The following is a 13,209-nucleotide window of genomic DNA, read 5'->3' on the forward strand; positions in this document are numbered from 1 at the left end:
GGATTAATATAGTAAAAATGGTCATCTTGCCAAAAGCAATCTATAGATTCAATGCAATCCCCATCAAAATTCCAAATCAATTCTTCATAGAGATAGAAAGAGCAATTTGCAAATTTATTTGGAACAACAAAAAAAACAGGATAGGGAGAACTATTCTCAACAACAAAAGAACTTCTGGGGGAATCACAGTCCCTGACCTCAAACTATACTACAGGGCAATAGTAATAAAAATAACTGCATGGTATTGGTACAGAGACAGGCATGAAGATCAATGGAATAGAACTGAAGATCCAGAAATGAGCCCACATACCTATGATCACTTGATCTTTGACAAAGGAGCTAAAACCATCCATTGGAAAACAGACAGCATCTTCAGCAAATGGTGCTGGTTCAACTGGAGGTCAACATGTAGAAGGATGCAAATCGATCCATTCATATTTCCTTGTACAAAGCTCAAATCCAAGGGGATAAAAGACCTTAACTTAAAACCAGATACAGTGAAACTAATAGACGAGAAGGTGGGAAAGACCCTCGAATACCTAGGCACAGGGGAAAAGTTCCTGAACAGAACACCAATGGCTTATGCTCTAAGATCAAGAATCGACAAATAGGACCTCATCAAATTGCAAAGCTTCTGTAAGGCAAAGGACATTGTCAATAAGACAAATAGGCAACCAACAGATTGGGAAAAGATCCTAACCAATCCTACATCTGATAGAGGGCTAATATCCAAGATATACAAAGATCTACTCTTAGTTTTACTGTTTCTCTGTTTAGTTTGATTTCATGATCTGTCCATTGCTGAGAGTGAGGTGTTGAAGTCTCCCACTATTATTGTGTGGGATTTTGAGCATGTTTTGAGCTTTAGTACAGTTTCTTTTATGAATGTGGGTGTCCTTGCATTTGGTGCACAGATGTTCAGAATTGAGAGTTCATCTTCATTGACTTTTCCTTTGGTGAATATGAAGAGTCCATTCTTATCTTTCTTGATAACTTCTGGCTGAAAGTCAATTTTATTTGATATTAGAATGGCTACTCCAGTTTTTTCTTAGGACCATTTGCTTGGAAAATTGTTTTCCAGCCTTTTATTCTGAGGTAGTGTCTGTCTTTCTCACTGAGGTAGGTTTCCTGTATACAGCAAAATGTTGGGTCCTATTTATGTATCCAGTCTTTTAGTCTGTATCTTTTTATTAAGGAATTAAGTCCATTGATGTGAACAGATATTAAGGAGAAGTGATTGTTGCTTCCTGTTATTTTTGTTATTATATGTGGAATTATGTTTGTATGGCTATCTTCTTTTGGGTTTGTTGAAAGATTACATTCTTGCTTTTTCTAGGTTGTAGTTCTCTTAGAGTCTGTATGACATCTGTCCAGGATCTTCTGGCTTTTATAAACTCTGGTGAGAAGTCCGGTGTTCTGATAGATCTGCCTTTATATGTTACTTTACCTTTTTCCCTTACTTCTTTTAGTATTTTTTCTTTGTTTTGTGCATTTAATGTTTTGATTATTATGTGACAGGAGGAATTTCTTTTTTGTGTTTCCTCTTTAAGGGCTTTGACCTGTTTACATGTGTTCTCCTGTATTTCTTTAAGGGGTTTATTTATGTCTTTCTTAAAGTCTTCTATCATCATCATGAGAAGTGATTTTAAATCTTAATCTTGCTTTTCTGGTGTCATGAGTTTTGTGATGAGGGAAATGTTTTTCTGATCTAGTCTATTTGGAGTTCTAGTGACTTCTTTTATGTTCATAGGCATCTCTTTCTTTGGGTTAGATAATTTTTCTTCTATAATTTTGTTGAAGACATTTATTGGCCCTTTAAGTTGGGACTCTTCGTTTTCTTCTATACCTATTATCCTTAGGTTTGGTCTTCTCATTTTGTCTTGGATTTCCTGGATGTTTTGGGTTAGGAGCTTTTTGCATTTTACGTTTTCTTTGACAGTTGTGTCAATGTTTTCTATGGTATCTTTTGCACATGAGATTCTCTCTTCTATATCTTGTATTCTGTTGGTGATGCTTGCATCTATGACTTCTGATCTCTTTCCTAGGTTTTCTATCTCCAGGGTAGTCTCCCTTTGTGATTTCTTTATAGTTTCTACTTCCTTTTTTATGTCCTGAATTGTTTTGCTCAATTTCTTCACCTGTTTGGTTGTATTTTCTTGTAATTCTTTGAGGGATTTTTGTTTCTTCTTTAAGGGCTTTTGCCTGTTTACATGTGTTCTCCTATATTTCTTTGAGGGGGTTATTTATGTCCTCCTTAAAGGCTTCTATTACCATCATGAAAAGTGATTTTAAATCTTAATCTTGCTTTTCTGGTGTCATGTGTTATTCAGGATTTGCTATAGTGGGAGAACTAGGTTCTGATGATGGCAAGTACCCTTGGTTGCTGATGCTTATTTTCTTGTGCTTACCTTTTGCCATCAAGTTATTTTTAGTGGTACCTTCACTCACTGTCTCTGACTGGAGCCTGTCTGTCCTGTCACCTTTGTTGTGTTAGAACTCCTCAGAGTCCAGCTGTCTTTGTGATCCTGTGATCTTGAGACGCTGGTTGTGATAACTCCTGGGAGTCAGGCTGCTTCTGGAATTCTGGTGTGTCCAAGCTCCTGATATCCTGTGATCCTTTTATCCTATGTTCCTATATGTTATAGCTCCTGGGAGTCCAGCCTCCTCTGGGTTTTGGGGATTGGGTGCAGAGCTGAAGCTTTAGGGCTTCTCCAGACACAGGGGCAGACCTGAAGAGTCTTGAGCCACTGGCCTTGAAGGAGTTCCTAGGTCCCCACAGGTCCTAAATTATTCCCTGTTTGTGGTTGGGGAAAATGTGGCCTACTCACCTACACTCTTGGGCTTGTTGGAGCTCCTGGGAGTCCAGCCTCCTCTGGATTTTGGGGAATTTGGTACAGAGCTGAAGCCTTAGGGCTGCTCTAGGTGCAGGGGCAGACCAGAAGGGTCCTGCACCACTGGCCTTGAGGGAATTCCTGGGTCCCCTCGGGTTCCAAATTATTCCCTGTTTGAGATGGGGGCTGTAACTTACTCACCTACACTCCTGAGGGTGTTAGAACTCCAGTTCTTAAAGTCTTTAACTTTCCTTACTACCAATCACCCACCAGAGGAAGTAGAAAAGAAAGGCTACTGGGGAAATGGACCTGTTTAGAAATGATTCTTTGGAGCAAATCCCATCTGTGTTGTCAGAAAAATCTGTAGTTCAGTTTACAGGTCAGCAGCTGCAGCTTGATCCACTCTCAGTCATTTCATGATATACCAGCAATCTATTTTGATAGTATTGGGATAATAGCAGTGATGACATGACATAGGAGGAACAGGCAGGCTTCAGCTGATTTGGCCCAAGTCAGCAGGAGGGGCCAGGATCAACCCAGGTGTAGTTCTCAGCTATGTTTCTCTCAGTGAAGTGAAGCACAGTGCTCACTCACATTTAAGGAGAAGGTGCTAGAGTTCCACTACCATACAGTAAAGGAGCTAAGAGTATGTGACCCTCTTTAGTATAGCATAGTCGATACCATTCTCTTCTAGAGGCCATACTGTGACTTCAATGTTCTTATGTCTCTCTAATCTTAGTTTCTTCCCTGGTTTACTATCTATCTTAACTAACATGGCCATCTATCTGGTTGATCTACACTGCAACTATCTGGTTGATCTATATTGAAAAATCCACGGGAAATAATGACCTCACACTACAATCATATATAGTAAAAATAAATGCAAAAATCCATGAAATTTTTCTAAACCAAACTCCAGAGGTGTGTGTTGTCATTAGTCCTCTGTTAGGAGCCGACTTTAAGCAGAAAGTGGCTAGAAAGCAGCTATCAACTTTGCAGCCATCTTGAACCATATACCCTGATAGCAACTTGTTTTTCAACAGCCTACAACAGCTGAGCACACTCTGACAAACATTTTGTTTATCCCACATAGCTTGTTTTGCTGTTTAGTGACCCCAGCTGCATGGTGCACGTGATAAAATGTCTTCACCTGTGTTCTCCTGCTTGTGCTTATAAATACCCAGGATTTTCTTGTAATAGTGTCAATATAGTCAATAGGAGGTGTGAATATAGTCTATGGGAGACAGTAAACGAGACTTGACTACAGACCTTCTGGCTTGTCTCTATTCTTCGCGTCTCTTCCCCTTCTTTCCCCCACTCTCTCTCTCTTGCTAGACCCTGACCTGCAGACCAAAGCGGCAGAGCAGTCCGGGACATTTTGGCTCCCAAGCATGGAGCGGAGAGGGTCACAACATTTTGGCTGCCCAAAGTGGGGCAGCTCGGGTCTCAACAGTCCTCTGTGATATGTAGAGGTTTAATCTGAGTAGAGTTTCCAAGTAAAATGTGTGACATCTATTTAAAATTTATTTTTAGCTAAATAACAAAGATTTAGGAACATGTCTCAAGTTCTGCATTGGATATAATTATACTTACACAATTATCTGTGTGATGTTATAGTCTTAATATTTTGCTTATGTGAAATTTCATGCCTGTGTTCCTCTGTGTCACATTCCTACAATGGAGACAAGAATCAAATGATTCCTTTCACTTTCTTTTCCTGTGACACAAGGTTGCTAAACACCTCTATTTGTATGAGGGTAAAGAGAATCCAATTCTATCTGAGATTACCATTTTGACAAACTTTTTATATTGTATATGAATGCTCCCTACTCCCTTCATGACATAGTGTCACACTGTATTCTAGGCTAACCTGGAACTCCTCACAGAAATTTCATACCTTCCAAATGATAAAATTAGATATATGAGCCACCAAGCTATGAATGGTTTTTTATTAAACAAATGTTTCTGCTTTGCAACTACTTCTGTCATTACTTTTCCAAGTGAAAAAAATCTTTACATTTATACAAAGATATGCTACAAACTTAAAGGGTCAATCAAAATATTTATCTAGTGTGTACTATGTGCTAAATCAGCAGTGACTAACATATGTCTTTTTGCTTCAGAGGAGTTCTTCATCTAAGAATATGAGATGTGAACTGACTGTCACAAGACAATGTGATAAGTCTTAAAATATATGAGCAGAGTTCACTTGCTATGATGAATAACAGTGACCTCAGAATTTGGCAGTAGATTAGGTGGCATTTGGTCTGATCTAAAAGGACAGGTAAGAATGTTCTAGTCAGAGAAAGAGCAAAAGGAATTGTCAGTGGAACAATGACAAAACATCTTGTGAAATGAACAGGGTCAGGAAAGACTCTCCTATGTATGAGGGAGAGAAGTTGTGGTCTACTCAACACTGGCAAGAAGGAGCAAGAGCCCCATGTTATCAACCTCACTCTTACTACAGAAAACAGGAGCTTTACTGCCATCTGAGCTAAAGATTAGAAAAAAAAGAAGGCAGAGTAACAGCAGCAACTGCCCTGCAGACAACCAAACAAAGGTAACCTAAATGATGTCCAAATTCCACAAGGATGAGAAGTAAATACATGCTGTTGCTCTAGTGACTTTTCTTCTCTTGTGACAAATTCTGTGTTCTACAGGAGGTTACTTTGGAAGAATCCAGGGGGAAAATGGGTATTTTTTAGCTTAGAGGTGATGAGCAGAAATGTTTCCCCAATAGGTAATTCCCTGGCACAATGAAGGAAAAAAGACAACAAGCTTTTGATGATTATATCCTGATGATAAATACTTTGCTACAAGATCCCAAAATAGCCAGATAGAAAAGTTTGTACAACCAAAGCTCTATGTTTTTTAAACTATTGAAGACTTAAGAGCTTTGATTATGACAGCCCAGTGGTCCAACCTGGGCAAGAGGTAGGAACAATGACCAGTGCTGACAAGATAACAGAAATCATCTTTCTGATATCTAACATGCCTTCAATTATTAGACCTTTCTTTCCTAGCTGACTTATAAACCAAACAATTACAATTTGAAGGACACAATGAAGTACTATTATTCTTTTTATTTAAATTTATTTACTTATTCACTTTACATTCTGATGACAGTCCCTACACATACAACTCCTCTCCCTATAATGCCTCCCCTTCTGCTCTGAGAAGGGGACCCCCTTCAGTAACAGTTCACCCCGGCACATCAAGTCTCTGAAGGACTGGGCATATCCTCTCTCACTGAGGCCAGACAAAGAAGCCCAGTTAGGGAAGCAGGATCCACAGCCAGGCAACAGAGTCAAGGTCACTGTTCCAGGTATTAGGGGACCCACATGAAGACCAAGCTGCACATCTGCTACATTTATGCAGGGGGATGGAACAGAGTATCTAGGTAACAAACATTTTGCTCCAAAGCTATATTTCTGCAGTACATTAAACACACATTGGCAGAGAATTAATGCAATGAGCAACCAGGGAATGAGGCATACGTCATACCTCTGGTCAGTTCCACCAGCTGTCTTGACTCACCAGGCACTCTACTTTTAGAAAAAACTAGAGAGTACAGATTCATTGTTTAGTTACTTAGCAGGAAACAAAAATGTAAAAGACGAGCCTCTATATTTCAGAACTTATCTTCTCAGGAGCTCTTGGAAGTTGAAGGCTGTTTCAATAGAAAATAATTTGCAAAGGATTATAAACAATATAACAGGAGCCATAAAAGGATATCTTACAGACTTAATACACAAAAGCTGAAGACTTACATGAAAAAGTAGATTGAATTTGATCAAAAAGATCTCCTAAAGGTAGAAAGGCTTATAATATATTTTAAAGTGACCTAGAGACATCAACTTTCAGAGAAAAATAGGAAGCATCAGCAATGGCAAAGCTGCATACTACTTCTACTGAGAAGATTGGGGCAGATATTAACAAGAGTCTTAACTAACCTGAAATTTAGCATGCCTGTGTGTGGGAAAAAATGGCTGAAGAACCCAGCCTTCCTTCCGCCAAGCTGTGTGTAGTCGGCTGGGAATGCCCTGGGTTCCTCCAGCTGGAAGTTAGGCCCAGCTGCTCACTAACTAAAGGCCTCTCCACAGTTCCTCACAGCACGGCCTCAACACACGAGGAAGTCCTTGGATCTCCAAAACTGGTTTATTGGCATGGCGGATAGTGGATGGATCTGGATGCACACCCCCCAAAACCCAGGGTGGACCTGAGTTAAATAGGGAAGGGAAGAGGGGAGGGGGGCTGGGGAGGAATGCTTAATTGGCTCCACCCTCTGGCCTTTGTTAGGAGCCACGGTGAGCATGACATCATTCGCCATTACAAGATGGCGCGGGCATCCGGTGCTCCCACAAGTAAACAACTAACTGCGCAGGTGCAAAAGGCAAAAGCGCACCAAAGCCACTGCCCATCCCGGGGCGTAATATGGGGTGATGAGTGAACAGCCAATCAGAAGTGAACACACCACTCTAGGGTGCATATGAGCAGTGTCTTTTCTGGGCTTGGTGTCTTCCGCTTCAGCTGATACAAGAATAAAGCCTCATTGTAGTAACTACTCGAACACTGCCTCCCGTGTCTCTCTTGCAGGCGAGGGGACTTGGAAGGGGCATGGAACATCTGGTGCCGAAAACCCGAGAACTTCAAGGCGCCTCGGAGACCCCCTGAGACTCAGGGCGGGTTAAAAGACTACAGGATCGAGGTACGTCTCTAAGAGGTATGTTTGGGGTGGAAGCCTTAGTTGCCAGCGGATTTTCACTCATTGCCGCTGCAGTAGTTGGCCTCTTGCTTGTGTTGCTTTTGTTTTTAGCTTATTTGTGTTGTGAGGATACAGCTTGCAGCACAGCTATTAATGCAAGTCAAGAGGTTTTAGAAGAGGTCCACCCCAGGGTATCAGAAACAGAGCATGTTAGCCGGCATCAGGCCAAGGAGCCTGGGGAAAAAGACAAGGCCAAGGAGCCTGGAAAGGAGAAGCAGGCAAAAAAGCCTGGGCAGCAGAGACAGGCCAAGGAACCTGGTCAAAGAAAAGAGTACTCAAAAGGAACAGGGGCCACTGCAGGGCCTGTTAAGGTTAAGGACCCTTCACCGGCTGGTGAAGAGAGAGTGGAGGTCAAAAGGACCCCCCTTTACCCCATTAAGGAGCTTGCCGCCATAGACCTTAGCAGCTCCGAAGAAGATCTAGCGCAAGGAGAGGAAGAAAGCCTAGAGGAAGAGGCAGCTGCCTATGAACAAAACAGATATGGACCAAAAAATAACCATCCTGAGATAAGACTAAGAAAGACCTTGAGTCCCTCGGCCCTGCCCTTGCCTCCGGCCTATGCCCTGGGCAGTGCCTCTAATGCATTTCTCAGCCCAGGAGATCGGAGACAGCTACAGCTGGCATTTCCGGTCTTTGAAGGGGCAGAGGGAGCCCGTGTTCATGCCCCAGTAGAGTATAGGCAGGTCAAAGAATTAGCTGAGGCAGTCCGTGCATATGGAATTGGGGCTAATTTTACTGTATCCCAAGTGGAGAGATTAAGTACAGCTGCTATGACGCCAGGAGACTAGCAGGACACTGAAGGTTGGACTTACCAATATGGGCCAATATTTGGAATGGAAAGCGCTCTGGCATGAGCAGTTACAAGCACAAGCCAGAGCTAATGCAAGCATTGAGGGTCAATAATTATGGACTTTTGACATGTTGGCTGGAGTTGGCGTGCATGCGAACGACCAGACCACTCACCCTTGGCAGGTATACGCACAAATAGCACAGCTGCTGTTACGACCTTCTTATGTGTCATAAGGATTTAATTACTTTACAGACCTCATACCCCTTATTATTAAACACCTTGGAACAGTGGGGTCTACATGTTGCTACTGAGAAAGTTCAATTTTCAGAAATTGGCTCCTTTTAAGGGACGGTTATCTATCCAGAAAAGATAATTCCTCAGAAATTGGAGATTCGTAGAGACCATTTACATACCTTGAATGATTTTCAGAAATTATTAGGTGATATAAATTGGTTAAGACCATTTTTAAAAATTCCGTCGGCCGAGCTGAAACCTTTATTTGATATTTTGGAAGGGGATGTTCATATTTCCTCACAGAGGGCCTTAACACCGGCTGCAAGCCATGCTCTGCAAGTAGTAGAAAATGCTTTACAAGATGCCCAGGTAAAATGCATAGATGAAACCAAAACCTTTGATTTATGTGTTTTCAAAACTAGACACTTACCAACTGCTGTATTATGGCAGGAGGGGCCTTTGTTATGAATTCATCCCAATGCTTCTCCAGCAAAGATTATTGAATGGTATCCAGATTCAGTCGCTCAGCTTGCCCTTCGTGGACTAAAAGCAGCCATTACCCATTTTAGAAGGGAGCCTAAGGTTTTGATAGTGCCTTATACTGCCCATCAAGTCCAAATATTAACAGCGACCTCTGATGTTTGGGCAGTGCTGGTTACTTCCTTCAATGGTCGAATAGATAATCGTTATCCTAAGCATCTCATCTTACAATTTGCCTTAACTCAAGCTATCATATTTCCACATATTGTGTCTCAGGAGCCACTCCCAGATGGAATGGTAGTTTATACGGATGGGTCAAAAACAGGAGTGGGTGCCTATGTGGTTAATGATAAGGTTACATCCAAACAATACCATGAAACCTCACCTCAAATTGTGGAATGCCTAGTGGTGTCAGAGGTTCTGGAAATCTTTCCAGGTCCCTTAAATATTGTTTCAGATTCCTTCTATGTGGTTAATGCAGTAAAAGCATTAGAAGTTGCTGGGTTAATTAAGACATCTAGCAGACTTGTAGAAGTTTTTCAAAAGATTCAGCTTACCCTGGCTAAGCGAAGATTCCCTGTCTTTATAACTCATATTAGGGCTCATTCAGGCTTACCGGGACCTATGTCCCGTGGAAATGAACTGGCAGATCGAGCCACAAAGTTGATTGCAATTGCCCTTTCACCAAAATTGGATTTGGCTAAAGCCTTTCAAAAAGGGTTTCATGTGACAGCTGAGACACTACGATGTCGGTTTAACATCTCTAGAAAGGAGGCCAGAGATATCGTGACTCAATGCCAAAACTGCTGTCAATTCCTACCTGTTCCCCATACAGGAATTAACCCTCGGGGAATTAGGCCATTACAGATCTGGCAAATGGATGTTACTCACATCCCATCCTTTGGCAAATTACAATATTTGCATGTCTCCATTGATACCTGTTCTGGAGTTATGTTCGCCTCTCCTTTGACCAGAGAAAAGGCGGCCCATGTTATTCAACATTGTCTTGAGGCTTGGAGTGCCTGGGGAAAGCCTAAAATCTTTAAAACAGACAATGGACCAGCCTACAGTTCTCAAAAGTTTGTACAATTTTGTTGCCAAATGGAGGTGACACACCTGACAGGTCTTCCTTACAACCCTCAGGGACAGGGCATCATTGATCATGCTCATCGTACCCTTAAAACTTATTTGATAAAACAAAAAGGAGAAGTTGAGGAAGCTCTGCCCACGGTGCCACGGGTTATTGTCTCTCTAGCACTTTTTACTCTTAATTTTTTGAATTTGGACAGTCAGTGCAACACGGCGGCTGATCGCCATTGCCTGGAACCAACTAGGCCAAAAGAAATGATAAAATGGAAAGATGTTTTGACTGGTCAATGGAAAGGCCCGGATCCTATTTTAATAAGATCCAGGGGAGCGGTTTGTGTTTTTCCACAGGAAGAAGACAACCCATTTTTGCTGCCAGAGCAACTGACTCGTGGTTCCTGAAAATGACCCCCTGAAGGATTGATCTGCAGATGCTCTCAGTTCTCACTTGGACTCTCCTAAATTGGGTTCCTAGTATATATAGTGAATTTAGATGGCTATCCTATCTGCTTTTCCAAAACCTATGCCCTTGCCTTCTTAAATGTGCCGCTTCTGCTAAACAGAATTTCTCCTATACCCTTAACTGTAATGCCTCACTCCAGTTTGTGTGTATCCTCCATTTCTTTTCATCCTATCCAACAACCCCTGTAATACTTCTACCTATGTAACTTGCTTTATGTCCCAGTGCTGGTCTGCTCAGGCCCTTGGATCCCTATCCCCGTTCAGACGTCTGGGACCTTGACTTTATTTCCACAGAAGAGAGATTTTGATATAACAGCAGCCATTGTCACTGCTATTACCATCTCTGCAGCTGCAGCTGTGACAGCCAGCATAGCCATGGCTAATCAAGTTACAACAGCTACTGTTGTTAATCAAATTTCAGAAAAGACTTCTGAGGCTTTGACCACTCTACAGAAAGTGGATGCATGCTTGGCATCAGGCATTCTGTTGGTCAATCAGAGAGTTGATTTGTTCCAAGCCCATGTGGAACAACTCACAGATGTGGTTCAGATGAGCTGTGTGTCAGCAACCCCACATCTATGTATTACACCTCTGAGATTTATAAATGATACATTTATTCAAAGCCATAACCTTTCTGCTTATTTACAAGGGAATTGGACTAGGGAGCTGGACCAGATGCAGCGGCGATTGCAGATCCGGATTTTGAGCCTTGATGGAACACGAGTGGACCCTGTTACCCTTGCGATTTTACTTCTTGATTACTTCTGCCTTTTCTTTCTTTCTTAAAGGGTGGGGATAGGCCTGTTTGGTGCAGCCCTATGTTGTGGATTAGTGTTCATGTTATGGTTGGTCTGCAAGCTCAGAGCCCAACAAAAACATGACAAGGTCGCTATCGCCCAAACACTTGCAGCCTTGGAACAAGGATCTCCCCCTGAAATTTGTCTATTTATGCTAAGAAAGTAACTGATGACTGAGACCCTCAGTCAATGCACCCCAAGGGTTCAGCCCATTGCACTGGGTCCATGAGAGGTCTAAGTCTAGCCAGCCCTTGCCTGAATAACTGTGGTACCTAAATATTTAGAGGTGTTTTCGAGTGGGTACTCGACAGGGAATGTTCCACAAGTGTGGATAGATTTCCCAAAAGTATGCCTGATTGCACAAAGGTTTGATGCCAAGAAACCTCCTCCCCTGGTAGTGCCCCAGGGCGGAGGCTCCATTTCCCCAACAAAAGGCATCGAGATAGGTATGGGAAGTATTACTCATTGCACGATGACAAGAGAAGAAACCCATTACAATATCTCATTTTGCACAGGGGATCAGGCCTCTGCTTTCCCTCACTGAGTTGGTTCTGCGCTTGATAGGTAAAAGGCTGTTCCATCTTAATAAAATTGAAAGGGGGAGATGTTAGGAGCCTTGGTGAGCGTGACAACATTCGCCATTACAAGATGGCGCGGGCATCCTGTGCTCCCACAAGTAAACAACTAACTGTGCAGGTGCCAAAGCCACTGCCCATCCCAGGGCATAATATGGGGTGATGAGTGAACAGCCAATCAAAAGTGAACATGACACTCTAGGGTGCATATAAGCAGTGCCTTTTCCAGGCTTGGGGTCTTCAGCTTCAGCTGATACAAGAATAAAGCCTAGGTGTAGTAACTACCCGAACACTGCCTCCTGTGTCTCTCTTTCGGGCGAGGGGACTCGGAATGGGCATGGAACAGGCCCTCAGGTACCTTATTAGTATGTAAATCTCTCTAGGGCCTGGGGCCTGTATCACACCCCCCACATGTGTACATGACTGAAGGGTGAAGGTGGAATGGAGATTAGACCTTGTGTTATGCCCAACACCTGTGAACTAACCTGTGTTTTGCATGCTGCCTAGTTTTATGCTTGAAACAGTCTAGCTGCTCCTAAGTAGATACAAGTTTTTAAATTTCTCATTTAATTTTAAAATAGTAATTGTTAAAATTATTTAGAAATGCTAGAAAAATTTAGAAATATAAAAAAAAAAAATTACAAAGAAGAAATTTAAGGTCTTCCACAATAGCATTATTTAAACATAACTATTTACAATCTTTTTACTGTGCATATAAATGTATGTGTATGCATGGTATATGCTTTATTATGTAGAATTTACAATCTTATGTATGTATACATGTGCATGCATCTATTATATGCCTTATCATATAGAAATTATATATTCTATATACACAAACTTTATATGTAATTTTTCTGTGTTTAGCATTTTAAAATTAGTATTCTGCTTTATGTGTCATTTTTGTAAGGCTTTTCTGCTGTTTTGATTTTGTTGAAGATTATCTAATGCCCCAAATTAACTTGTAATCCCTGCCTGTCCAAGAACCAGGTAACTTCCTGCAATGCTGGGAGTTATAGTTCTTGAAATAACAAAGCCTCATGGGAAAGTATGGTGGCCTATAGGTTAGTCCTTATAAACCCCTGCAATAGGTAGCTCAGGGCCATTTTCAGCTGGAAAATTTCAGGAAATGCTGCAGACAAATGTCCATTTCTTGATCTGTATATAATATTTACTAAAGCTTGCATTA

This window comes from Arvicanthis niloticus, chromosome 29, assembly GCF_011762505.2.
Source record: "Arvicanthis niloticus isolate mArvNil1 chromosome 29, mArvNil1.pat.X, whole genome shotgun sequence".
Taxonomy (NCBI): domain Eukaryota; kingdom Metazoa; phylum Chordata; class Mammalia; order Rodentia; family Muridae; genus Arvicanthis; species Arvicanthis niloticus.